Raw genomic sequence first — 27793 nt, forward strand, 5'->3', positions numbered from 1 at the left:
TGGCTCATCAGCTTGTGGACTGCTAAAAGCAGCAGTGGTGGAGAGAATTACCTGTTCTTTGTGGATGTCGACTATGATCACAGGGGAGGGACAAGCAGAGATGCAGCCGTGTAGCTGCACTGGCTGTCTGCAAGGACACTCTGGGTAGCATCTAGGTAGGCTGCTCACAAACCTAAGTGTTTGGACAGTTGATAAAGTGAAGAACAGACAAGAAGGGGTGTCTATCACTGCTAGCTACTCTGACAAAGACAGATGAGGATAAATACTGTCCTCAAACATTATCCTAAACTGGGGGGTATCTCCCTCTGGGGCACACCTGAAGCTGTGTCTCTTCGCTGAAGTAAATAACTGGTCTGTCTCTTGAGTCAGGAAAACCTGCCATAGAGCCTTGGTTGTCAGGGGAGTGTAAAACAAACCAGTTCTTGGCTTCCAGAACAAAAGGAGTGCAGTCCCTAGCTGTCAGGGAAAAACAAATAAATAGAGACAAACCTCAGGCCCTTGCTTTGGGGTAAAAACAAACAAAGGATCCCTCTTTGCTCTGGGCTGGCTTTGGTAGTCAACATTTGAAAAAGTTAGATTTCACCCACAGTTACCACATGGCAATAGCTATTTTCCTCATGCTTACAGGAATATATCAGTCTGCCAGGTGGGAACCATGGCTACATGATGACTTCTGAATTGTGACCAGCACTGGTGTGTGTGCACCTCAGCCCAGCAGTAGCTGTGGCCCTCGCTGTTTGGTGTTAGGAGGCCAGGGCAGATGTACATTCAATTCCTCCTTCCTGGGGGGAGGGAAAGGAGAATGAAAGACTGCATTTTAATCATGTTTGTTTCTTCTGAGAGAGGCTATGGCTGGCTTTTGCAGGGCTCTCTGTGTTTTTTAGACCTGTAGACCTCACCTATCTGAGTGGGCTAACACCACTAGCGTTTCCATGATTAACATGCTCTATCTCCTTTCTTTGAGCTGGGATACTCTCTGACTGCAGAACTGGGCTCATCTGGAAAACAGAGCAGCTTGTGTAGTCCTAACAGAGTGAATGGCTTCAGAAATGAATTTTGTCTCCTAGCCCATCAGCACTCCCTGTGCCATCCGGACTCTGTGAGTGCTTGCTCAGGGCCTCTCCCATGAGACTGGTGATGTGGGCAGCGTGTACAGAGGGTCTTGCAGCCTAGTCTTAAACTGTTGTAGCACCTGGCTGTGTGTTTGTTCTGAAAGCCGTCACTGTTAAGCGTGGTATTTAACCCTCCCACAGTGGCAGCATGTCTACTCCTACCCCATCTTTTCTCTTTGCAATAGAGAAGCATCTCTGTCCCTGAGAGTGACTGTGTTGGAGGTGGTGTTGAGAGGTTCAGTGTGTGTGAGAAGGACTCCAGATCACTTCTGTTGCTCTCCCTTTCACAGCATTTTCGCTAGAATCCACAGCACTTGCAGTCCCTAATGCTCTGTAAGAACCTCTTGGGAAAACCTAGGGGCATTGCAATACAAAGGAATAATCAATACAGGTAAAGGATATAATGCAGCGAGGAGAAAGGCTTTACTTTGATAACTTTGAGAGCTGGAATTTGAAGCCTTTCAAAAAGCTCTTACAAAATTGCTATTACTTTTGTGTTTGTAGCTGTTTTTGTGATGTGTTTTTTCTCTCTGTACATCATCATCATCATATAATGTCGTACAATATGTTTCTTAGATTTAAGGAGAGTGCTACGTGCTGTGCTATGAATAGAGTAGTGAAGTAGCCTTTATCCACAGGCCATCAGGAGCCATCAAGTAAGTGTTGCTCTTTGTAGCAAAACAAGGCATGCAGTTAAGAGTTTGGAGCCATAATCACACTTCTTATTTGTTTGACTTCAGGTGAGCTTAAAAGAGCTAATATGGGAGAAGAACATACTAAATGGAATACTAGGAAAAAGAGACACAACAGAAAAAAGGGGTCATTTCATATGGCTACAGACATCAATTCTACTACACAAGCATGGCTTTTTTTTTTTTTTTGGTGTCTGGGTGTTTATCTACCAGAGCCTAAACGTGCACTGCTGCCTCCCTTTCATAGCTTTTTCCTTCTCTACTGTAGAGCAACTCAGAAGCTGAGTAAGCTGTATCCTGGAAAAACACATTGCAGGAAATGGTATTTACCCTTTGATCTTTAGATCCTTCCTCTGCTGTGATATACAGTAACTTGTTTTGTCTTTGCTCAGTGAACAGGCTTTCTTCATTTAGATTTATGGCAATGGCTCATTGCTAGTAGAGGAGGCTTTAGTGCCTTTTATAAAATAAGGGAAGAAAAACTGTTTTCCACTTATCTTAAAACTTTCCATACTGTCTGGAGACTGAGGAATTTTTTGAGATACAGATTTCTTTGATTGCAAGGTATTAATTGCATTGGATTGGGTGCTACTGTCCTGACTTTGAAGTGTCACTCCATGCACAGCCCTGTTGAACTCGAAAGAAGCCTTTGTAGAGTAAGCTGGCTAAATCAGAGTAAAAGTTTGCAGCACGTATCCTAGAACAGAGTATTTATGTAGTCAGTAAAATGCTTGGAGTGCAATGTAGTAACCAGTGGGGCTGTATATTCACCTCCAGATCCATTCCATTGTGAATTGTGTGTGTTGATGTACCTAGGGATGTTATTTGGTATCAGCAAGGGGATCAGAATCTGGACTACGTGTATTAATGATGGTAAAGGGGAAAAACTGGAACCAGCATGGGGAGTTGATACAAGCCTCTAGCATGTGCCTGAAGCCCTTCTATTAATTGTGAGAAAGAGGGGACCACTTTACATTTCTCTACGTACATTTCATTGAATCCTTCTGGGGTGCTGGTGGGATAGGATTTGTTGTCTCTGCATTTCCTCTGTGTTTCTTTAACTCCACCTGCCTCTCTTTATGTTGGAGGCATGCATTAATTGTTGAGTGATAACCTCAGTCTCCTCCTGGCAGGATCCAAATTCTATCCTAAACTGTCTTAATTTCCCTTGGAAATGCCAGGCCAGTGTGCTGAGGTTCTTGATTGTTGGCAGGAGGCATTATGGATGCTACAACTGCCTTGCTATAATGTATATCATACAGGTTTGTGTTTGAAACGTGTATATGTGAGTGCCTCCCAGGCATTCAAGGAAGAAGGAAACTTCAACAGTAAAGTAGGAATTGCTAGCAGAATTGTAATGTGCTTTCAGTCCTTTTTCAACCCTTACTAACAACTTCCCTCACAAAATTTCAGAGAACAGTAAAATTCCAGAGTGTAAAATTGCTAAATGAGAAATCTAAAGATTTTGAGAGTGAAGTTTGTGGAAAAGTTCTGTCACTTTCATCTCTATACAGTTATAAGGCTTTGTATTAATTATATTTCAAGACTTTTCTATACACTTCTAGTATGGTACCTTTTTTGGAATATAAAGGATAAAATAATGAAGGGAAGACTGACAAGATGTGGAGAAAAAATGTAGAGGTGGATTTTCTACCTAAACTGACTCAGTTATAAAAGCTGTAGGCAAGCATATGTTTGAGAATTTCCTACTGGTTTATTATCTTATAATGCCACTGCAAGTCTTTTATTTAAATAAAACTTTTATATTTGGCTTATTTTAAAATACAACAGATAAAGTTTTATTTCTGATCTGGAATTGTATCTGTATGTAAATACAACTTTTGTGCAGTAAGGAACAAGTAACAAATCAGTGAAAACCTATCTGTTTCCATAAATTTTCTATGCTTTGATTGCTTTATTTGCTAGCCCTGATGATCTTTAATCTCCAAGATCTACAATCATGCAACTGCTTCCTTTTTTAATAATACTTACACTTCAATTTTTCTAAGGATAAAACCCCCTTTTTATACAGCTGTATGCTTTCATGAAGAATTAATGACTTGATAAACATTAGACTGTTATTGTTTATGCAAATGCAGTCAGCTTCCTGAAAAGAAGGCCAGGTTGCATAGTGCATGCATGATTTAGTGCAAGAAAAAGAAAATCTTTCTTTTTGTAGGAAAACAAAGAGTAGGATCCATGGCATAAACACCAGTAATTTCATACATAGAAAAATTTTCCTCTCTTAAAGAGAACTCCCTGCTACCTAATCACAGTTCTTTTTTTCTCTTGGTAAGGAATGAGAAAGAACCAAGTTCAAGCAGTTGAGTGCAGTTTTCTGTAGCTGTTCATGGGTCTCTTAATATGTGTGATTTGTTAATTGATTAAAGATACTGAAATAACAGTAAAAGCTAAAAGAAATGGTAATGCCTTGGCTACTAAAGCTACTTTTGTCTTCCAAGACTATGGCTGATAGTCACCATTTGCTTTGTGTGGAGAGCTCAAGAAGGCAAGGAAGAAGAGTTTTAGTCATGAGGTGGTAAAGCACTTAATGTGCAGTGCTTTTGTTGATTGCTTTTGGAAGAGCAGATAATAGAGCCTATTCTTCCTTAGAGTTCAGGAGATGATTCTGAAATCCACATTTTCAGAAACCTCTTTATGAGGAGTCATGCTAGAAATAAGTGTAATGATGACAGCCAAGGACTGCAAATGTATTTGTAATCTTAAGGTTATGTTTGTGAAAGCCTCTACTGGGCCCCCAATTTTTGGTCTAGGTTTTGTTTATGTGGGTTGCTAATTCGGGGCATGGTTTGCAGTGTTCTGTGCCCCACAAATTACTACCAACATCCAAATGTTGCCATTTTAGCTCTAAATGCTTAACTTTCGGGCAACACGTGTACATATTAACCTTTTGCACCCAAAAGTTAGCATATGTCTAAATAAGAGCTGGCTGCAGGCTGCTCAAGGTTGCTTAGGGTGTATTGCACTGAGAACAGAATTGTGCCTGAGGGTCAAAAGCTGTCAGTTTTTCCTGGCCCTGTGACATCAAGGAAGAGCTGCTGGGGGGGAGTGGGGCAGGTGAAGCAATGGGAATGTAGGGGTGGGTGCCTTCGGCATCCCTCAGCCCAGGTTGCTGCTGCAAAATCTTCCAGGGCAGCAGCAGGAGGGGGAAGGTGGAAGCAGGCACAGGGCAATATCATCAGCAGCATCTTTGCTGCTTATCACACAGGTGGGGAACTTGCTCAATCTCGATAGCCCAGAGCAACCAGGAAAGACAGTGCCAGAGGGACATTTTCTGTTGTTATTGTGACTTTGCCACCCCCAGGAAGCCACTGTCTACTTTGTGGCTAGAGCTGGCCATAACTGGTGTTAAGAGATGCTGCTGTCTCAGTCTGGGATTTGCACAGTTTTTTATAGATACAGAATTGTGGTTATACTAGCTTTACAATAATAATTATCCTATAATAAACTAAATTACTAAATGATTCTAGCATCGGTTATTGTAGTAATTAATGGGCCCAACTGGAGTGGATAATCCTGTTGTAGGTTATAGAAATAGAATATGTTGGCCTGCAGTTTTGTTCAGGCAAAACTATTTTGACTTTGACCTAGAACAGGTTGTCAGGAGTTGACACTGAAATGTAATGCAAAGCTTAAGCCAACTGAAAGATTTCTGATGGCTTCAGTGGTCAGTGGATCCTACTGAAGAGATCCATGTCTACTTCCACTGAAGCCAATGACAGAATTCCCATTGCACAGGAGAAAACCAGAGTGGGCCTCCAGCAGGAATAAAATAGACACATTAATTTACAGTCACATTTTTTTTATTTGACTCTGAGAGTACAACTTCCTCTTCAGACAATACCAGCTATTGTTGCCTTCTTGTTCATTTCTGCTTTGAAAATAAACAACATAAGAAACAGCTTGAGGTATCCAATATACATAGAAATGATTCCACAGAAAGCAGTCTGCAGTCTTGATTATGAAGAAGGTCAAGCAGCAGTGTGGTTGAAAAGTCAAGCTTACGATTTTGAGAGGGGAGTGGTGCCAGGGCATGTGATTTTTTTTTTTTTTCTTTATAGTCATGGTTGGCAATGTTGATAACTGGCATAGATCTCCTATGGACTTTTACAGAAGATTTTATGTCAGAGTGCAGGGTCAAGCTCCATACAATGATGCAGAATGTTGAACTTTGGACTCATTTGAATACTAATAAATATCTTCACAGGTAGGAATTGATGTGGGGGGAATATACAGTTTTATATATGGCCATTATGACTTAAAAGGTCACAGAGTACAACAATTTGCAGTAGCCAGTTACAGAGGGAAATCGTGGAGTCTTTTCTGCTTGCTGTATTGAATTACCTGTAGTGTAGGCCCTGTTCAGGTCTCCTTACCCAGAATAATATTTTGCTGAAATTAAATATTCTGTAGTTGATGTATGTCTAACAATAAATAATCACCAACAGCCTGAAGTATTTACTAAGGTATAGCTGTGAAATGTCAACAAGATTTTATAAGCATACTTACCAGGAATTATGCATCGGGAGTGTCTTAAATCCCTACTTTGAAGATAGGATCTGATTTTAAAAAACAAGCACAAACAAAAAAAGCCCTACCTCTCACATCTTAACTTTTACTTTTGTTTTCTCTGTGCTTTTTAGTTTCTCACATATGCTTCATGAAGAACATTAGGTTGGGGTTGTGCTTCCATTGCATCAAAGTTGGACACCTAAAATGCATCCTATTGATCTGTGTTTCATAAACTCAGCATATTTATGGCTGAAATCCACCACTTGTTTTTTGCTGAGGTGCCAGAAACTGTCCAGTCACAGCAGGACTGAGTTTAGCACTGGCTAATTTTCCTGGCTTCCTGGCCACTCACTAATTTACGCTGGGTATGAACTCTGTGCTAAAGCCCATACTGACATACTTTTGCAGCTCTGCTTGATCATTCTGGATTAAACCAGTGCTATGATAGCCTGCCCTACAATGATACCGTTGTAAGGACATAAACATAAGAGTAGCTATACAGTTTCAGACTAAAGGGTCACCTTGCCCAGTTATTGTCTGCAGCAATGACCAGAAGTGAACGCCTAAAGGATTCACAAATAGGGCAAGTACGTCAGAATACTTCATCCAAACACTCTTGATATCTTTTCAATAGTTTGCAGCTCAGAGACTTTCAAAGCAGAGATGGCTTCTCTTATTTAGTAATCTTTTGGGGCTTCTCTTTTGTTAACTTGTGCAGTCTTCCCTTAAACTTACCTAAACTTTGGTATCTGCAACATCTTTTGTCAGGAATTTACCTGTGCCATAGTTTAACTAGAAGATCTGTAACCTCTTTGACTTCGTTTAGAACCTACCACTTCTTAGCTTCATTTAACAGCCCTTAATTCTTGTACTATGTGAGCCTTTTCCAATGCTATTGTACCTTTTTTGAGTGTGTGTGTGCATGCATGCATGTGTACAATATCACATGGATATTTAAGATGTAGTTGCATCAGGTTGCACTGTAGCATATTGGCATTCTTTTTCCTGTACTCTGTCTAATAACACCTAACATTGTTTGTTGCAGTTTGCTCAGTAAGAAAATCAAAGGATGCAGTTAGGACTCTTCCATTGCAGACTGCAGCATTTCAGGAGCAATGCCACCCTTGTTTCATGTAAATTTGTTGAAGTACTAGCAGCAGTCAGGCCACTCTGGCATTGTAGCCATGAATGCTGACTACAGAGTTGTTTCAGCTAGAGGCTTTCTGGTACTCTGCTGCTTTATTTACCACTAACTCTCGCATCCTTGTGCCAGCCTGCAGTCCACAGTGTGGACATACTCTAATTGTATCCTAGTCACTGCACTGAGCAGAAACTGAATAGGGACTAGCTTTTTTTTTTTGTCATTGGCAGGAGTCTTCATTCCTGATTTGACATAGAACACTCAGCAACTTATAATAAAGCTACTGTGGTAAAATAGGTCCCACCTACATGTGCTACTCGTGGAAGCCATCATACTCTGGACTCCAGTCAGGGACATTTTGGGCCCTCACGAGCCTAACACATGACTAATGTTTCTTTAAATGGAACAAATGTCTCTGGGTATGAAGTCAATCCATGTCTAATATTACTTCATACATTTTTGAGATGCTCACCTATGATGTACTTGCATATTAATTATAGTTCTTATAAATTAATTATGTTCAAATGCATTCTATACTTTCAGAAACGTGTGCTGGGTGTTATCTTCCTGTTCAAGTACATCCTGTTGGCAAATGGCAGCACTGGAAAGTGATGAGATTAAATGGAACACAAATGCAACTTAATTTGCCTAGGCATTATTTAGTCTCTTGATAGATGGTGGCCACAGTCTTTTCACTTTCCTGTTTAGGAGGGAAATTATGGTTAATATTTTAAATGATAGTACAAAAAAATGAAAGACTTAATTGCTGAGTGAAAGCATCTGAAGTTCTGCCTGGTAGTATCTGGAATGATGTAATGTGAGAAAGGGCAGCTTGTGGCAAAGCACAATTCAAATAAGCTTGAGCAAATTGATTTTTATTTTTTTTTCACGTCTGAAAGTGAGGGAGAGTGTTATTCTGGTTGTAAATCATGTGAGAAAGCCAAGAAACCTATTGCTGGTGTCAAAACCAATTGTGTGTGTTATTGTGGCCACTCTATTGGCAAAATAAGTATATATACATATATAATGAAGAATATGATTGTGAGTCTCAGCACCAGGAGAGCTATGTCAAGAACTCCTTAGCACAACTTTGCTTTATTCAGTGCTTCTGTGTTGCTGTCTGTGATAATTTCTTACTAGTCTGGCTCTGTTTTATTTTTTTATGTGCCTACCATTTTGAATCTAGCTGTAATCAATGCCATAAGTATTATCCAATAATAATGAAACAGCAATTCTCTGCTTCTGATTAAAGTTACTGTGATCAAAATATCCACAGGCCAGTTTCTTTTTTGCATTCACAGGGTTTAATCCTGATTAATTCCCTCAAATCTGTTGAGGTATCCGAGTGCAGAATTTGACCCTTGGACATAGTTTTCTGATTACTTGTTTTCTAATGGTTGTTGATTTGAAAGGCAATGGAGATGGGCTCAGAAGGGCAGATTCCACCTGCACACATGAAGCTGCATTGCAGGCCTTCAGAGTAATTGCTTTTAGAACTTTGCAAATATGATAAAAAGAAGAGGTGGGTTGAGTCCTATATCAATCTTGCTTTTTCATTTTTAATTCCAGAATGAATACAAAAATGCAGAATTAAGGAAAGCAGAAGAATGCTCCCTGTATGTTGCAATTACTAGTTCATACCAGGCTAAGCGTTGGACATATATAAATAACCAGGTAGTATCCAAGGATTTCTGGAAACTGTTCGAATTTCTCACTCCAGAAATATTTCCTATGAGCAGTTCAGCCAGGGAAATTCTGATTATTGCTGAGATGCTCCTAAACCCCCAGGAATATTTCTATATGTTGATTAGCTCCAACATTACTGATCTGATGGGATGGTCTGGATTGTTTTTCTGCTATCAGATGTCATTTGTATAATATCCCCTGATGAGTTGCTTCATGTTGAGCTGCATAGAAAGGTTACAGCAAATGCTGGGATGCAAAGTGTAGTGAAGTGGAAGATATTTTTGCAATGTCTACATAACACATATTTGACTGTGTGCCCTTCCCAAAGCTCAGCTGGCTGTATGGGCTTGAGCTGGGAACTCCATAAGAAAGGAAAACTATGGGGGAAATAAAAATAAACAAAAATGTTATATATTGGGTGACAAACAGTGAATAACTGACTTATCTGGCATATCAGAGTAATGAATATTTTGAATGTCATCTTAATTAGTCTTCTAGTCTTCAGCATTATGAAAGCTGAAGGTGTTTGCTTTCTACAATATTAGAAGCACAAAGGTCAGCTTGAGTACACATCAACTTGAATGTGTACTGAGTGGCATAATATGAGATAAACACTTTTATATGCAAATTGCTAAGGATCAGCTCACGTTGTCATGCTGTATTTTCAGGTGCAGTTCAGGCTCCAGGATGTCTCCTTGGGTGGCTGTGAGACTGTGGTTGAGATTTGTATCTTCATTTTGTTCCCTTTAGGCTTGGGAAAGGGCATGGGACAGCAATAAAGGGGCCACAAATACTTAAGGTCTAATTAGGGAAGGATTTTTCTAGTGCTAGCAGTGTGAAATTACTATTTAAACATTCATAGGACAGCTTCATAGGAGACATTGAAGCATTCACCTGAAAGATGTAGATTCAAATCTATTCAGGCAGTAGAGGTTGTTCCACAGATAGGTTCAAGACTGACTAATGTGCAACCCCATGAAAAAGATGGGAGAGTAATAATATCACTGGCAATACGGCTAGATTTTTCCAAAAACTTGATGAAAAAGAAATTCTCAAAAATCTGTCCCAATATTAATCTGATGTCTCTGAGACTAACTTCTTTTTGAATTGAGTATTGAATTTAGCTTGCAAAACTTAAATACTCTATTAAGTAAATGTATAAAAATCAAATCTTACAAAAAAAAAAATCTTCTAATTCCCACCAGCCCCCTCTCCTTCCTTTGATGTGTGTTTTGGTTGAACTGTGACAAACGGGATCTCTGTTTGCAAGGTGGATATCTATAAGGGAACAGAATAAATATTAGCTTCCATTTCTACTTTGTGTTTGAGAGCTTGAAGCAATTTCCTTCCAAACTGCAGCAGATAAACATGGTAGAGACGACTGTTCCTCAGGGTTTCAATGTAATGCAGAATATATGCAAACAGGTATTGTGTAACATGCTGTTGTGGATGGGCTGGTTTTGCAGTTGGGGATTTTATGCCTTGCTAAATGATGGAAGATGCCAACAGTGCTCAGACTGCTGTGGTATTCATACAAGGTGCTTTTCCAAGTTGGCTGCTTCACTAGACTGGCAGACAGAAGACTAACAAAGATTTTTTTTTTTTTTTTTTTAAATATAGAGAGAGCTTCTATAATAGAAACTTCTCCCCAGTCCACATGCAGCCACTATATCATACTAGCCTCTATGTAGGTCATTAAAAAAAGTTGTATATACAAATGATGTTTAATAAAATATTTGTTGGCTCAAAGACATGGTGCCAAAACAGTTGCTGCAGATGTATTAGGTGACTGAAGCTGTAGTTCATTTACAGTATTATGTCCCTCTATTTCTCTGTGTGGCCTTGGAAAAAAGCTCGCTCCGTTTAAAGGGGAGCCCTTGCTTATTTCTTCGCTTATTTTGTTTCCGGATATTCACTCAGATCTATTATGAGAGGGAAGGATTGAAAGTAGCATAGACATTTAATGAGATGAAATATAACATGGAATTTACTGATTAGGCCCCTGTAATTACAGTTTATGCAGGAAGAGGCACCCCCTGGAGATTCCTGCAGATAAGCAGCAGGAATGATAGTGCCTTTCTACTGCATTGCTGAAATGTGGCTTTTTCCAGATGCTTCTAGGTTTCAGATAAAGAATCTGGAGGCTGCTTGTGCCACCTGCACTGCCTGCTGCAGGGCAGCTCCAAGGGGCACCTATCATCTAGCCTGTGTGTTGGCAATTATTTCTATTGCTGCTGTCCCATAGCTTCCCCCTTAGGCAAGGGCCCTATTCTTGAGGTAGATAACAGGCATCCATTTGAGATTTACCAAGGGACTATTTGGTGCCATGACTTATGTGGTGTTGGTCTTGGTTTTTACCACTCTGACAGAAGAATGACACAGGTCCATTTAAAACAGGTGAATCAACGCACATGTTCAGACCAGCAAATGTACTACTTTCATAGAAAATTACTGCACTTGGATTCTTGGATTGTCTGTTTCTCTCTGTAAGTGTGCATGGCTGGTGAAAACTCTCTATTTAAAAAAAAAAAAATAAAAAAAATTATGACTCATGAGTACAGCATTCTGTATTGGCTAGCAGTGTAAGTAGATTGAATTTAAAATCATAGGATTTAAAAAGAAAGATGGAAGTCTTTTTACTTGCTTTCTGGTCTTTGAGACTTTATGGTACACTGGGGTCTGGAGATCACTAATTCTCTGGCCATGAGAGTTAGACTTTCTTTAAAAGCATAAGAAATAAAAAAAAAAAAAATCAATTTTGCTTTCCATGTAGTCATACTGCTGGAAAAACTCAGGCAGTTAAAAATTAATTAAAAAATATACACTATGAGACTTGGAGATAGAATTGGGAAGACTGTCTGTACTGAATATTTGTTTCAGTATGAAAAGCCCACATCTACCATCTGTAAAATGTGGGAATTTCAGACTTGGATACATTTAGAAGGAAATCAACTGTATCATCCTAGTAGTCTGTTTCTTCACAAGCGTGTATCTGTTAGCATGGATGACACTTGCCCTGTGCAGAAGGCCAGCAGACAGCACATGTACCACTTAGAGATCTTTTGAAGTCTGAGCTGGGCATCCATGGAATTCAAGAGGTGGCTCATTCTCGGAGTATCCTTTGCACAAGAGTGCATTTTGCTTCTCTCTCCTCATAGACAGCCTAATGTGTCTGTGGTAGAATTTCTTGATTGAGGTATTGGTATCTAAATATGCCCCTGTTTAAAAAAAAAAAAAAAAAAAAAAAAAAGCCAGCTTGAAATAAAATGTCTTATAAACTGACCATGAAAGAAGGCACTTGTGTTCAGAGATAAGGAGAGATTCAGAGCTTTCCCCAGACAGCAGCCTGTGTGTAGCTGCTCAGCCCTTGGTCTGTGCATTAATAAAGGTGAGGCTCAAAAAAACCACCCTGGCTAAGTTTACTACCTAAGAAGCATGATGTATCAATCTCACCTGGAGAGAGTCTTTTTTTTTTTTTTAATTTCTTTAATTAAATTGCTGTGGTAATCTGTTTTGATAAATCACATTTTGCTACTTGGTGTGCAAAGGATGCTAAGGATACAAAACTGGGAAGAGTATTTTCTTGTGCTTATTCTCTAGTTTTGATCTTTTTCTGACAAAGTTGTGGTATCAGAAACATAAAAAGAGTAATTTTGTTTGGGTGCATTATCTGATTCCTGTTAATCTTTCCCTGGATAATAATCTCTCCAAGGAGCCTTTTTCCCCACAATTTTTTGGAGACTTCTCTCTTAATTTGACAGACACAGGTAATTCTAGCACTACATTGGTGATGTTATGGCTGGCTGCTAAATCTCTTCCCGGCCATGTGTTACCTAGTGAGAATTTTTTAGTCTTCTGTCACAAAGCGGTTACACTTCTGCTGTGGCTCTGCAAGGAAAGATTCAATTTGTGAACTGATCTTCCTCTGAACCAAAGGGAAGACAGCTGGGCTTATTCCATTTAGAATGACCTGGCTTATCTGGGGCAGTGGGCTTTAGCTTTTAACCTGTAGGTGCCGTTTGTTTCGCAGTAGCATGCATGAGCTGGAAGCCTTGTCTGAAATTAGTGCTCACGCAGCAGTCATTAGGCCATCCAGCTGTCCTGTGATTTTATCCCCCCCCCCCCCCCCTTTCCTCCAGGAAATTGAGAATTCATGCTTGCACTGGCTAGAAGTCTCAAGCTTGTGTTTTTCGCTTTAGTTAACAGTATATTTTGTTATTTGTAAGATCAATGCCGTGTGTTGTTCAAATTTTTGGACTATTAAAGACAGTCAGTGTATTTAGCCATACGCTTGTGCTAAGCCTTGAAGCTGGAGTGGGAGTGTGTAACTGAGTCTAGGCTTCTTTCTTTCTGATGTTCTCAGCAGCTTTTCTGATGAGGAAGGAAACTATTGGCATACAGAGCTTTTGTGTTGCTGCTAACGCCCATCTCTGTCCAGGTGTTATGTGTGCAGAGTAAGAATTAAAATCTGCATTGGGCATGACTAGCATGTTCAACTTCTGTTAAGAATGAGTTTTCCATTGCCTGAAAGGAGGGATGAATTTAAAAAAGGTTCTAAAGGAAGTTTCCAGTAATGTAGGAGATGTTAATATAATCTGTCCATCTTTATGAACATCTTTATACATCCATTTAATTAAGCTAGATCCATTCCCCTGAATAAAGACAGATGGTACCGATACTAGTGGATCTGGGTATGAGAAGCACGGAAAAGGAAGAAAGGCTACTGTGATAGGTGCCTGAAATGTAACGTGTGAGGAAGTGTGTGGCTTTTCTGATATCAGCCTGTTCTCACCTTCTCACCTGTTTGGATTCCCTGCATGTGCTAATGGGAGTGGAATCAATAACAGTTATGTCAATTTGTGCGTTAATCTGAAAAAGGTAGATTTGTGGCAGCAGTCAGTGAGGGAACCCTGCCTGCAGCCGCTGTGCCGCATTGGAAATGCAGAAGGTTTTTCTTTGTGGTGTCCCCGCTCTTCCAGGATGAGACAATGGAAAGAAAACTTGTGGCTGAGACCAGCACTCCTGCTCATTGCTTAATTAAACTTTGCTGCATACCCATACTACGAACTAAAGAAGTTTTGAACTCGTGGCACTTCAGATTTTTTTTTTTTTTTCTTGAGGAATATAGACACGGAAAGTTATGTCATTCAGTGCATAGGTACATGGCATCTCAGCTGCAGTGCACCTCTGTCTAGATCTAAGTTGCTATTTTCTGTTCTGCGAAGTTTGTTCTTTCATCTTTTTTTTTTCTTTTTTTTTTTCCACCGCCCCCCCCCATTTTGTGCCATGTTGTTCCAGCTATTTCTCTTCTGATACTTCTGGGCAATACCAAGCTGGCAGAGCAGTACCTGCTCTGTTGATTGTTTTTAAGGTCAATAATTTAAGTCATTAAAAAATGCAATTTTTAAACATCTCTTTTTAATAACTCAAATGGCATTTAATAACTAAATGGCATTTAGTAACTCTGGCATTCATCATTGCTGAAATATAACATCAGTCTGCAGCATTGCATTTTGCAATATACATACAGCAGAACAAAACTCTATTTGCTTTTGTAATGGTTCCTGCTTCTCTTATTTGTTGCCAGAAACGAATTGGCATTCTGCCTTGGTCCATCTGATGCTCAATTTCTGTGTATCATATGCCATGTATCTGATGGCCTTTTCTCTTAAACTGCTGGTCCAAAGTATTTATTCTTCAGTGCTAATCACACATTCATCATGGTTTACTCTTGGCTTTTATTACTGCAGTGAATTCTGCTGCTGTGGTTGAGGCTTTTACCTACTGCTCAGTTTAGTAAAGATTCAAGGGAGGTGAGGTAACTTAGTGAGATGAAGTGATACAATTAGATGTGGTATTTCAAACTTCTTAAAATTATCCCTAGTGTGATTTACAGTCAAAAACCAATGCCACTCTTTTTGGTTGCTCACAGAAATTCATTTAGAACAGGACAATCTTGTTTACCAATTAGATTTAAACTTTGGGAAACTTTTAAGTGATTTTGAGGGAATTAAAAACATGAATAAAGAACTTTAAGGAGAAAGAAATCTGTGGAAGCCACGAGTATAATTGAAGGACAAGTTAAGGACTCTTCTATGAAATTCAATTAAAATTTAAGTAGAGGAATCCTTCAAAAATATAATGAAAATTTTAAGTGCATTGAAACAGTTTTATGGAAGAAAACCAAAAGAAGTATTTTGCATTTCAAAAGCCAATGAGATGAAAATTCTCTTTATAACAGGCAAGAGAGCTATAAGATAGGACTTACAATATCATGCATGTCATGCTATTAAAATTAAAACCTTGCTGAGCACACATTGATCAAGTCATTTTAATACACCTGCAATAAATGTCTGTCCGTATATTACCACGCTACAGGGGGAGAGAGTGTGAAGTTAACTCTGAAATATACAGTCCAGTGAACCAAATCCTTGGTGTTCCTGTGGATGAAAAGCTATTAGACACGAACGCTGCAGTAGCACTGTCTATCCACTAAAATTTGATGTTATTCCTGGAAGGGGGAGGTATTGGATTAGATCTAAATGCCAACAAACCAGCTATTTTGGCACTCTGATTTAATTCCTGGAAGTACTGAGTTTTGGAAGTTATATTTACAGGAATCTCTCTCATACCCATGTTTTCTTCCCCTTTCTGATGGCAGTGCTACAGCAGGTGAAAACTATCTCCTTCTATGCAATTCCCAGTAGTATTGGCTCTGCAGAATGAGGGATGAGTCCCAGTTTAAACACTTGATGCCTGTGAAATGGGTGGGAGTCTGGATGTGTCTACACAAACAGCTGTAGTCCCTAGCTATGTACAGTGTCTACAGTTCATCGGTCAGACCCTTCATTGATTTCTCTAGGTTATTCCAGAAATTAAACTGTATTCAGATTGGAAAATGTTGTTCTAGGCCTTGGAGGTCCCTCCTTCAAGTCCCCTCTTTGGGTTTGGCTACAGTGCTGCTGACAGGTGAATGTAAGTGAGTGCCCGTATGTAATGTGCTCCCCAGCTCACTTGCTTTGTATGCTGCGGACAGCTAGCAGCAGCTCTAGGACTGCCTGCCTGGCCATGGTTTGGTTGCATGGTAGGCTCAGATATGTGCCATTGGCATGAAGAGCTCCCCGTATGCCTGCCCAGCGTGGACAATCCAAGTCTGGCTCTGGGGGCAAGGGAGCTGGACCTGTTGTGGCTACTTGTGATATTTTTCCTCTGTTCCTTGATGGACAATTTTGACCTTTGCTTCCTTAGAATTGTGCATCCTACTGCCAGGTGTCCTGACTGCCCTTTCTGCTTGAGTTGCAAGTTTTCCCTTGCCTTCTAAAAAGATATCTCAAACTATTTTTATTTGGAAATTCCTTAAAAGGTAATGGTTTGTCAGCTGGGCCTTTTGATTTTCTTTGACAGGCTGCTGTCTAGGATACTAGCAGGCATATATTGTATGACTTCAGATCTTCATCTTCATCCATTGTGGGTTAATTTAAGAGCTTAAATGAGAAGCTTGAGTCAAGAGCCTCAATGTGTTAGGATATTTTTGTAACGAATGGATAAAAGAATTGCCTCCAAAGAATTGCCTTTGAGCCACTCAGTTTGTGTCACTAGAGAAGACTTTCCCTTGACCATTTAGGGTGACCAGATTGCTGACTTGGATGCCTTAGTTCAGTGCATAGCATCTCTGTAAGGACCTTCAGAGGCAGGAAAATGGGGTCATGGTGAATGTAGGTCATCTGCCAAAGCAGGCAGTAAATTAGAAAGCCTACCAAAGCACTGAGAAGGGGGTGTGGTGTGCATGCTAGGAAACCTGTTAGGACTAGAAAAAGGGGTCTTTCTGCTGGGAAATGAAACATTCTGCCAGGTGTTTGAAAGATAAGGATATTTCTAGTGGCTGGGCAGCTAGGATTTAGATGATATCCCATAGGAAAAGGTGTTTTATCTTGAGTCTTCCAGCAGCAAAAATGTAAGCTATTTGCTAGCAACAATAACTAAAGAAAGGAATAATGTTTAGGCTTATTCTGATTTTTCCAAAAAGCATGTTTGGTGAACGGTGCCTGCCAGTGACCCCTTGTTCAGGGGACTGGAATTTGCCTACGTTGCTCCCCCTCTGTGTCTGACACTGTGGCTATGGAAGGGAGATATTTAATTATACATGGGATTTTTTTAAAATCTGGCACTGAATAGCTTTGAAATGTTGCCAATAATGACATTCCTAAATAATATTCTTACTGCTTCAGAGAAAATAAGTACCAGAGTGCTAGCAGACACCTTCCTCTTCATTTTTCCGTGACTGGCAGAAGCTGTTTTAAATACGTGGAATGTAGTCAGAAATTGCGGTGTGCTGCATCTAAAATGCTTTTTGACCTGAATAGCATTCTGTTGATAAACAACAAAACATTGTCTGTGTATGCAAATGCTTGTGACATTTCAGGTAGCCATAATCTTGCTTCTGTTGGCATCTGTTGTGCATCCCCCCAGCTCCTGGCACTTCTCTTTGGGAGTAGTGGTATGGTAGCACTGCCTTAGTCATTTTTTGTCTTTTCAGTGAATAGCTCTCCAGGCGCAGAGGAGCAGGTGCAAGCAGGCTTTTTGTACCTAATACAGAGGGAAGGTCTGTTGTGTGAAGAAGTTTCTTGTATGCTCCCCTGCTCAGTCCCACCATCACAGCTGGTACGGCCTATTCTGTCCTAGAAGCTCTAAACCACAGAAAAATCCTTTCTATGTTATTCCATTATTGTTGTTTCCAAAGTTGTGCCCATCAGTTTTATAGAATTACAGTTTTAGTTTCATGCTGGGTGATTCTTTTTTGCTTAATAATATGTTCATCAGAAAAATCCAGTGTTGGTTGATATGTAATTATCCTTAGATTATTCTAATCCAGGATGTGGTTTCAGTTGAAGAAAAGTGTGTCAGAACTGGAGTGCCTATCACAGAGCCAGCGAGGATGGTGTGAGGTACTGCTGATGCATCCTTCCATCCTTATAATTTGTAGACTCCTGGATGCAATACTGGAGTGTGATATAGGATACCTGGGCTCAGATTGCTTCTGTGCTTGCTTGAGCATGGGAATGTGAACTTGGATTTTCTGTGACAACTGTGATCACTCCAACCACTGGCAAATTGCTGTTTGGTGAATTTAGTTCTTTAGCTTGTATTAAAAATCCCCTAACTGCTGTCCCTTCCCGCTTCTCCCCCTGCCCAACACAACCAACAAAAAACCTCAAAGCCCAACCCAAGTAAGAAAACAATAATTTTGGCTGTAGAGAAAAGGGAAGGGTTTTTTTTGACCTGAAACAAATGTTTTCATCTTGCATGACATTTAGAATAAATTCAGTTTGGGGACTGATGTAAAATACTTCTGGCTCTTCATCTGGTGAGCCATGACATTGATTATTCACACTTTTTTTTTTTTGGTACTGTGTTATAAAGGCAGGAATTTTATGGGAGGTTTTATGTTAACTTTTGACCTCTAAGAACTGTGGACAAGACTGGAGTCTTCCTGATCTCTCTCCCTGGCAGAGGCTAGGAATAACTTATTCACAGTAAGAAGACATAGGAGAGATAAGTGCCTCTTTTTCACAACCTATCTCTGCTGTGCCTGCCTGCCTATCAGGAGAAGTTGGTAAAGGTTGATTGAGGGTTGGATGGGGAAGAGGCTCCTCTTTCTTTTATGTTTGTGCATAGGAGAGCAGAGAACAGCCCTGTACAGAGCTGGCAGTTTAGAAGATGTGAACGGCCCCTAGGAACAGTAGCTGTGCATCCATCAAGTTCCCTGGGTAAAAGTAGGAAAGTAGGAGGAAACACTTGAAAAGTTTGGCAGTCGCAGCAGTTGGAGGGGAGCTGAGTTTTATTCCTCGAAGAGTATTTAAATTGTTGCCAGAAAACCCTTCCCCCACCCTGGTAGCCTTACATACCTGGAGAAAACTTTGATAATGGTTTAATGTGACTCCAAACTTCCTTTTCTGTCTTTAGAAAGTTGATGTACTGTTTCAAAGCTACTAAAAAAAAAAAGTAATATTTTCTTTAATGTGTATGTTGGATTAATTATATGACTATTTCAGTTTTTTCTCCAGATCTGAATGTAACAGTTTTCCAGAACTAAGTTTGGTCAGGTGGTAAGTCCTATTGCGCATGCAGTTTTCCTTGCTGAATCCCATGATGTGACTTTTTTCCTGTTATATGCACAGAGCAGGCAGCACCTATGCTTTGTTTTTCATAAACCTTTCTTGTTCAGCTCCTCAGGCTAGCTAGGAAAGTGCTTGTTAATACGGTCAGCTGATTCCCATGCCTCCTTACCTCAATCCATTTCCAGCAGCTCTGCAGCAAGCAGGAAACTTTAGCTGTGTATAGCCTTCCTGTCAAGGGGCCACCGAGGGGGGATGCCAAAGACATTTTCTCTGCTTTCCATGTGAATGCGGGGTCTCTTGTTGAATTCCACAGCAGTCTCGTGTGTTACTCCGTGAAATTGCCGAATTACAGGTCTGACAAAACAGACTTCCATCTGTGATTCTGTGTTGAGAAGCTGGATGATGTACTGGGTACTGTAACACAGGAAAAACACTCTCAAAAATAAGCTTACTGATATGTGTTGAGAACATACCAAAGACTGCTTTTTTCAATGCTTGACACTCAACTTTGCCATTCTAGATGCAGCTTTTATCTGATCTGCAGAAGTTTGCTGGAATACATTAAGTTGAATGTTCATAATAGTTTTCTCAGTGATCAGCCTTGCTTAATTTTCCATGGCACATATGAAGGATTTGTATGCAGTTCCCATTAATAGTTTTCCAGTTAACATATATTTTTGTTGTGTATATCTGCACATATTTGGAGACAGATATGAGTAATTTAAAGTTGTTATACTAAGTGAAATGAGGTTAGTGGACTTTGAAAGAGGGTTAAACACTTATAAGCATAATAAGATAACCTAGAGTTATGAAAGGATTAAAACATAAGAGATATAAATCCCTATGCCTCAGGGGATAATTGATGGAGTTTAAAAAGGAATTTCCCTGATGGGTAAATTAGTCTATAATTGCCCCCATAGGGACTCCCTCCTTAAACATCTGATACTAATGTCAGTCAATACCATGCTTGATGGACCTTCAAACTAATTCAGGATGGCAATTCTCATATCATAGTAACTAACGCAGTAGTGTGGTGTATACTGTGTTCCTTTCTGGCAGTGTAAAAAATATTTACTGTTTAGCAATAGTATGTTATAGTATAGTAATGCATTGTATCTTCTTATGCTTATGTGATCTATCACAGTATGTAATAAATAGTAAATGTAATTGCTGGTATTATGTAATGGCTCTCGGATTTGCATTTTACAAGTAGGGAATGTCTCTCTTACAAATAGTGGAATTAGGTGACTTATTTTGGGCCAAAACTTGTTGAGTTTTAAGTAGTAAAAAAAGGGTTCTGGGCCCAAACTATCTGTGGAGACCACTAAAAGACAAACCAAGGATAGCATTCCTCTTGTTCCCACTGACTCGTGGATTTTTCATATGAAGCTTCTGTGGGCTTTGTGACAAAGGGCCTCAGGCAGAAAAACAAGATAAATATGTAGGTAGGCAGGGACTGAAAGCCTCACTCACCTCTGAGGCATCTTGGATATGTGGGAGGAGGGGGACCGTAGGTCTGGGGCTCCATGGATTAGACCTAAGCCACTTCTCGGGAGACTTGTGTAACTCCAGAAGAGTGAAGGTGGCAGCTGAGTAAAATATTTAGAGAACAAAGACAACAGAATATGTTTTTTTTTTGTTTGTTTTTCCCTTTGCTTTCAGTGATCTAACAAGTTATCTGCTAGGAGCTCCTCATACTGCTTTTATGGAGGGCTGAGAAATGACCGCCAGTGTGAAAAACTTATCTTTTGAATATGTAGTATTCTTAATGAGAGTTACAGTACTGGATCAGGGCTACTCAAAACAGTAAAACCTCAGATTTGCTGTTTATTAAAGACAAACCAACACTACCATTAAAAAACAACAACAACAAAACCTAAAAAAAAAACCCCGAACCCAAAACATTCCCTGCCTACTTTGTACAGATTCAGTTCCCCAGTCAGTATGCAGAGTCTTCTTCCACAGAGGGAGTTGAGGAGTATCATAACATCAGAAATGCTTAATCACAAAGTTATTGGTACAGTTGCCCCAGACTGCTGTAAGGCTCGCTGCTTGTTGCTCTCTTGCTGGAGTTTTGACTAATTCTCATGCTACTTGTGTATTGCCCACCTGGGAATCAAGTTCTCTCCATGGTCTGATAACCATCTAAAAGCGAACCTGCAGCAGGCTGTGTGTTAGCCCCCTAGTTCTTAGTCTCTGCAGTGTAGAGGCAATAGAGACCTTCCTTTATAATATTTACTCCCTTTTGTAAATGACCTCAGGTTTGTGCCTTATAAGACCTTTTTAAATTTTACTTTTAATTTAGCTACATCTAAGTTTGTTTTTTTTTTTTTTAAGGGGTGGAGTTAATTTCCATGTATGTGATCACTGCAGACTTGGCAGTCAATTAGAACTGTGAACTACTACCTTTAATTACAGGCTAGACAGTATTTTGGACAGCTAGACTGAATATTTTCTTGCCCAGATTCAGCAATGATGTAAAAACTGGCAGTAAAAGACTCACCCTAGTAAAAGTCTAGGTTGAGACAAACGAGCACAAACACTGCTGCTAGGAATGTTCTGATCGCTCCGTGAATAGTTCCCTTCTTTGCTCTGAGGGAGTCATTCGAAAGAGCATTGAATTCATTCCCCAAAATAGGTTAATTATCAAAAGATAAGCTCTGTACTGGAATTAAAAAAAATACTTATAGACTAGCCCTAGCCATTGTTTGAACCATGGCAGTGTGCGGTGACAAGACACACACCTCTGCCCTACTGAGTGAATACCAAATGGGGCAAACATCAGAATGTTGCTGCCTTGGAGCCCCAGCCAGGTGGTGTAAGAAGCTTGAAGATAGGAGTCAAATGGGATGAGGAGTAGGCATCTGGGGAGAGGTGAGGAGCTTGGCTGAAGGGTAAAAGGAGCCCTGGAGATGGGGACATCTCAGAACATAATCACAAGTAATTTCAGGCTTTTTTTTTGTCCTAAGTAGCATTACATTATATGTATGTGCCTGTGAAACCACTGGCTTTTGTGTCCTCTTATTTTCAGTATTCATGGTTTCTGTTTCATTTCATATTTACATAATAATGTTTGCTTTTGCATTCACTTAGTAAAAGGTTGTCTTATGGGAATTTTATAGATGAATGATTATCTCTTTTTCCAATTAACAAACTGCACAGCAGACTTATACATCAGGTTTTTAGATGAAAATATTATGATCTAACAGTCTATGAAAGTTCTTCTCACAAGTGCGTTTTCTCACTTACACATGAATTCATGAAAGCGTGAAATGTGTGCCACTGACACACATTGCTACAGACATGAGATATAAAAGCCAGGTTTGATGAAGGGTTTGCGAGGCTTCATGAACTTTGTTTATACTATGAGTTGGCTTGGTCAGCCAACAGTCTGCAGGGGGACAATTAACAAGTTGGGTATTACTGAATGCTGGTTGTACCTGGCGCAGTGCATAAGAGCTACTGAGTGCCATGGGAAAACTCAGTGGTGGTGTCAGGTGAGTTTTGTCTCTGGACATGCATTCTCCTGAATTTAAAATTATGAGCAGGGGAAAAAGAAATCTTGGTTTTGCTCAAAATTGTGGGGCTAACAGCTGGAAGATCATGCAGTGTAAGTTGAAATGAAGAGAATGACCATGTCTACAGCTAAAGCGGTACCTCCTGTTTTTGCTGCTTCCATCAATCCCATCTAAGGTTTTATATAAGAAAGATAAGTTCTTGAAGATGAACTTCAGAATTAATACACCTAGACTGCCTGTCTTTTCCTCATACAAATGAGCATTTCATGCTAGATGCGGGAAGAACATGAAGCTGCACAGCAAACTGGATTGCTTATAACTTCCCTAAAAAGCCACAGTCATCTGGTAGCACTGCCAGAGTTACAGACTGCAGTCTACAACCATCTCATGTCTCCACTTTCCCTGTCCTGTGTAAAATTGACATTGTCCTAGAAAAAACTGTAAAATTAATGTAACATCTGAAATTTGGGTAATGGTTGTAAAAAATGAGTGTTTTGTTACTGGAGAGCGTCCTTAAACTATAATCTTGAAAATGTGAGGAAAGAATGGAGGGGTTTTTTTCTCCTCTGCCCCCTCTCAAATGCAAGGGTGCCTCACACAGCCTGCAGGTCTAGTAAATGAGAGCAGGTCTGTTTACATAGCTAATCTTGCCCCAGTAAATAATTCAATGCATTAGAATGCAGAAAGGAAATAAACATCTGCTGACAGATAAAAGGAAAGTCACTTTTTTCCTACAGGGAAAGAAAAGAAAACTTTTAACAACTGTCTCTAGGCAAGTTTTCTTGCAAACAAGTTTGTATGTGTTACCCTTCCCCCCTACCATACATTAAAAAAAAAAAAAAAATAAATGAAAGGAGTTAAGGGTTATTGAGCCCTGTGAGTTTTAGCCATTTATCACAGGTGTTTCTGTAATTGTGATTCATGGGGAGCAGTCAGACTGTTCAATGACCATCAGGCTCTGGCTTTGTGGAGTGAGGGTCTTGTGCTAGTGCTCTGGGTTGCAACATAAATCATATTGGGTGACTTAGGTATGTTGTATTTTTCTCCTATATATGCTCTGGGCTCACTTTTCTTTTTGCCTGTAGTCATATCTTCACAGTTTTGCTTTAGAGAGACTTGTATTTTCATGCTGGGCAATTACTAAATGACTGCACTTCAGAAGCCCTGGGGAAGTTTGGTGCAGGTGTGGTGTCCCTGACTGTGAGGACTAGAGCCCCTGCAAGGAGCCATGTGGCTTGGGAGAAGGGACAGTGGGTGAAAGGATGGGTGGACTTGTGCATTCTGTCTGCCTGGCATGGGATGTATGGATTGTTTTGATTAAGACTGGAAGAATTGACCTGCATTATATTTGAGATCTGTTAGTTTCTCAGGCTGCCATGCTCATGTCCTTCCTGTCAGCCTTACTGACCATTTCATCTGCAAGAGCCACTTTTGAATTTTCCTGGCCTTACTATTCTCTTCAAACTTCTGTTACTATGGAAGAGCACTGGGATTGGTCTGGGTGCCTTGAAATAAAAACCAAAATTTCACAGTGATTGCATTGGTAAAACAGGATCAAACTTTAACATTTGAACTTTTGACTTAAGTTTTTAATGTGTCTTTAAGAAGTGAATATAGGTAGCTATACTAGCATGTTTGTGGCAACAGAAAGCTGAAAATAGGCTCAATTATTTAGTGTATCTGGTGGCTTTCACAGCTTGCACTTATATGGTTCCTTAGGCTGCAGTCATATTTTTAATGGATATGAAAACTGTATCTGACTTATACAGTGATTTTGAGCAGATTATCTAGAGCTTGACATGGTAACAGTGATGTCAGGCAGAGCTTTAATCTTATTTCTGATATGAAATTCTCCCAATGGCCTCTGTAGTGAGCACCAATGAAGAGACTCTCTTGGTTTTTTCCTGCTTCAGTGTTATCTTAAATACTCCACTTTTGCCGTGATCATCTGATGACCTTGCCAAGTATTTGAGGAGAATTCCTGCTTATAATATTTTATTAGAAGAAAACCAAACAAAACAAGAACAACTCCTGTTACTTGTTATGCTTTTAGCATGTAGCTTCTCAAAACTTCGTGGCCCTCAGTTGTAGCTTGCTAGACTGTGTGCTGTTTTCTGTATTCCTTGGACAGAACATCCATTTTTTGAGAGATCTTTTTACTTTCTAAGTACCTGTTTAACCCTTCTACCCAACTGTTTTTAATCCTTTTTAAAAATCTGTTTGTTGCATGTTACTCTGAATCCTATACTGTTTTATGAAGTCATCAGGAGATTTAGTCTTTGTAACTGGTGCAGGAACATTTGTAAGTTCCTCTGTAGGAACACAATGTTTAAGTGGTGTATTAGAAGCCCAGAATAAATTAATAATCCATGCCACCTGTAGCCTCCAGAATTTTGTCAGCCATTTACCAGTTTACATTTTCCTTCCAATTTCCATATAACAACCTTCCCTATTTTTTAGGTCATTCTCTTTTTGAGTTGATGAGTGTTATACAGGATAAGTGCATCTTTGATAGTACAAATGTATGTTGGGTGTGTGTAGAAATGTGTTGTAAATGCAGCAGTTTACATCTTGAACCAAATTCTGTGCTTATAATATTGCTTGTTGAGTAAATCTCACTTCTTTCTTCTGTACCCTGACGCTCCCACAACTCTCCACATGCTTGGATGCCCCTCTCCCCTCAAATATTAATGAAATCCTGTCAATGACTTGAAGCTTCCCTGAAATAATGGTCAGCTACCACTCTGTATCTAATTTACACTTTCCAGGCTTGCTTTATGACTTGCAGGATTCACCACCTCATTGAACTAGTTTTTGAATAATAAAATCATATTTGCTCTATTCTAGTTTGTATTTTTGCATACAAGCTTAATGGTAGTTTTTTTAAGATAAACTTGTTGCTTGTTCTTTGTTTGGCATCTTTCATTTTCTGTACAGTTGCTGATCCACTTTGCAATATGTCATGAATAATTTCAGTACTCACAGAAAACAGCCTTCCTCACACCTGTGCAGTCCCCTTGTCTGTGGCATTACACAAGCATAAGTGAAGGGTGAATTTGGCACCTGATGTGGATGAGTTGCACTTGAACTCACTTTAAGTATCTATTTGGGAATTTATGCAACATCAAACAAGCTGCACTTTTTGATTAAGTAAATCAAAGAGTTTTCTGATTAGGACAGTCTAGCCTAGAGCCTTATAAAGAAAGATGTGAGAAGGCTCAAGTGTTTGATTTTAACAGGGTAAGTTTGTATTTTCCAAAGTGGGATACTTTACCAGTATAGTAAAGGAAACTCAAACACAAGCTGCTAGGTCTTGATGAGAATGTAAATTGACTTGTTCTGCTTGGTGGAAAAGCCCCTGACCCAAAACATGTCATTCCATCTGTCAGCATGTAGGCACCAGAGGAGAAGAAAAAATGAATGCTGTGGCTTTAGATGAGTTACTTTTGGAATTGTTTACATAGCACCTAATCCATACCCTGGTTTAAAAGATAAACAGTTTTCTACTTTACATCAGAGGTAAATAATTTCTTAAGTCAAAAGTAGGTAAACAAAATAAAACAAAATTTTGTTGTGGAAAACTTCACCTTGATGCTATTTTTACTCCTATTCTGTTTAATCATCAAAGAAAGGCAGAATAGCAAAAAGGTATTGCACTTAGATCCATCATACACCAGACATATCTTAGCCCATTGTCTTGCTTGTAGATGTCTTTTGATGGAACTAGTGTGGATCAGCTTTATCCTGGTCTTTCCGACATCTTGCTGAGGGTGTTTAGTTTTGATTGTTTACCTAATGCATACTATTTGCTCCATGCATTTTATTTGTTTTTAAATAAAGGCATAGAATAAATCAGATTGCAAATCAAAAAAAAAAAAGCAACTGATGCCATTTAGGAAATACGTCAAATATATTCTTCTGCACTTAGCAAAAACCTTAAACAAACATGTGGGGAAATATCCCCTCTTTCAGTACATCATGAAGCATTTCTTTTTATAGAAATGAGATGATTTTCATATTTCTTCCAAAATCCGAGTAATGTTTTCCTTGCTTTTTGTGACAAACTTCCATGAAAGAGGGAGAAATGTGTTCAGTTCTGATGCAGTTTCTCAAAACAGCTGAATCTTAATGTGCATTATTTCCTCTACTAATTCCTATTATTACATGAAAAATGTAGTCATCCAAAATGGTTTTACTTCACCGCTTTGTGCAAACATTTAGCTTCGTGAGGTTCTTTTCCCTTCAGAATAGGTAGTATCTTAGGCATTCATGTCAGTTTACAGAACAAACATGGTATGATTCTACCCTTGGAGGCTAATACCCAATATTTACATGAACTGTGGTAGAAGAACGAGTGTGGGTATAACTGTTTTTTGAGGATAATAGCCTACTAGCTGTGGTTTTGAGGTTGACTTTTAGATATTAGGGAAGATCCTCACCTGGTATAAATCAGCATAGTTTCTTTGGTCTTGGTAGTGTTTTCTATATGGAGAATTATGTGTGATGTCAGATGGACTTTCTTGCATGATAAGAAAAAAAATTATATGCATTTACTGCCTCTTATTGCTTTCTTATTTACTTCTATGAGAGCTTTCAAAATAATTTGTAAGACGGTATTCCAATGATACAGCATCATGGAAATGACCAAGCACTTTGAGACAGCAAATACTTTTTTCCTTTCCACCAGATGAATGGAAACCTTGGATCATTTTCTATAGGAAGCTAACTTGCCATTAAAATTAATCATGTATTTAAGTGCTCTGCTGAAGAGAGGACATACTGTATGAGATCATTACAGTAGCCATGGCTTCTGACAGAGCTGTCCCCAAGCAAGGAGAGGGGGGGAAAAAAAAAAGTAATTTCCTCTGGGATTGTACAGTTGTATCTGTTAAACAGATAAACATCACTTGATACTGATGGATCCTACAAACATAAATTCTGAGCACTGAAAAAAAACAAAGTTTTTTTCAAGGTGGATAATTAATGAAACAGC

Source organism: Platalea leucorodia (genome assembly GCF_965183815.1).
Source record: "Platalea leucorodia genome assembly, chromosome: 8".
NCBI classification, from domain to species: Eukaryota; Metazoa; Chordata; class Aves; order Pelecaniformes; family Threskiornithidae; genus Platalea; species Platalea leucorodia.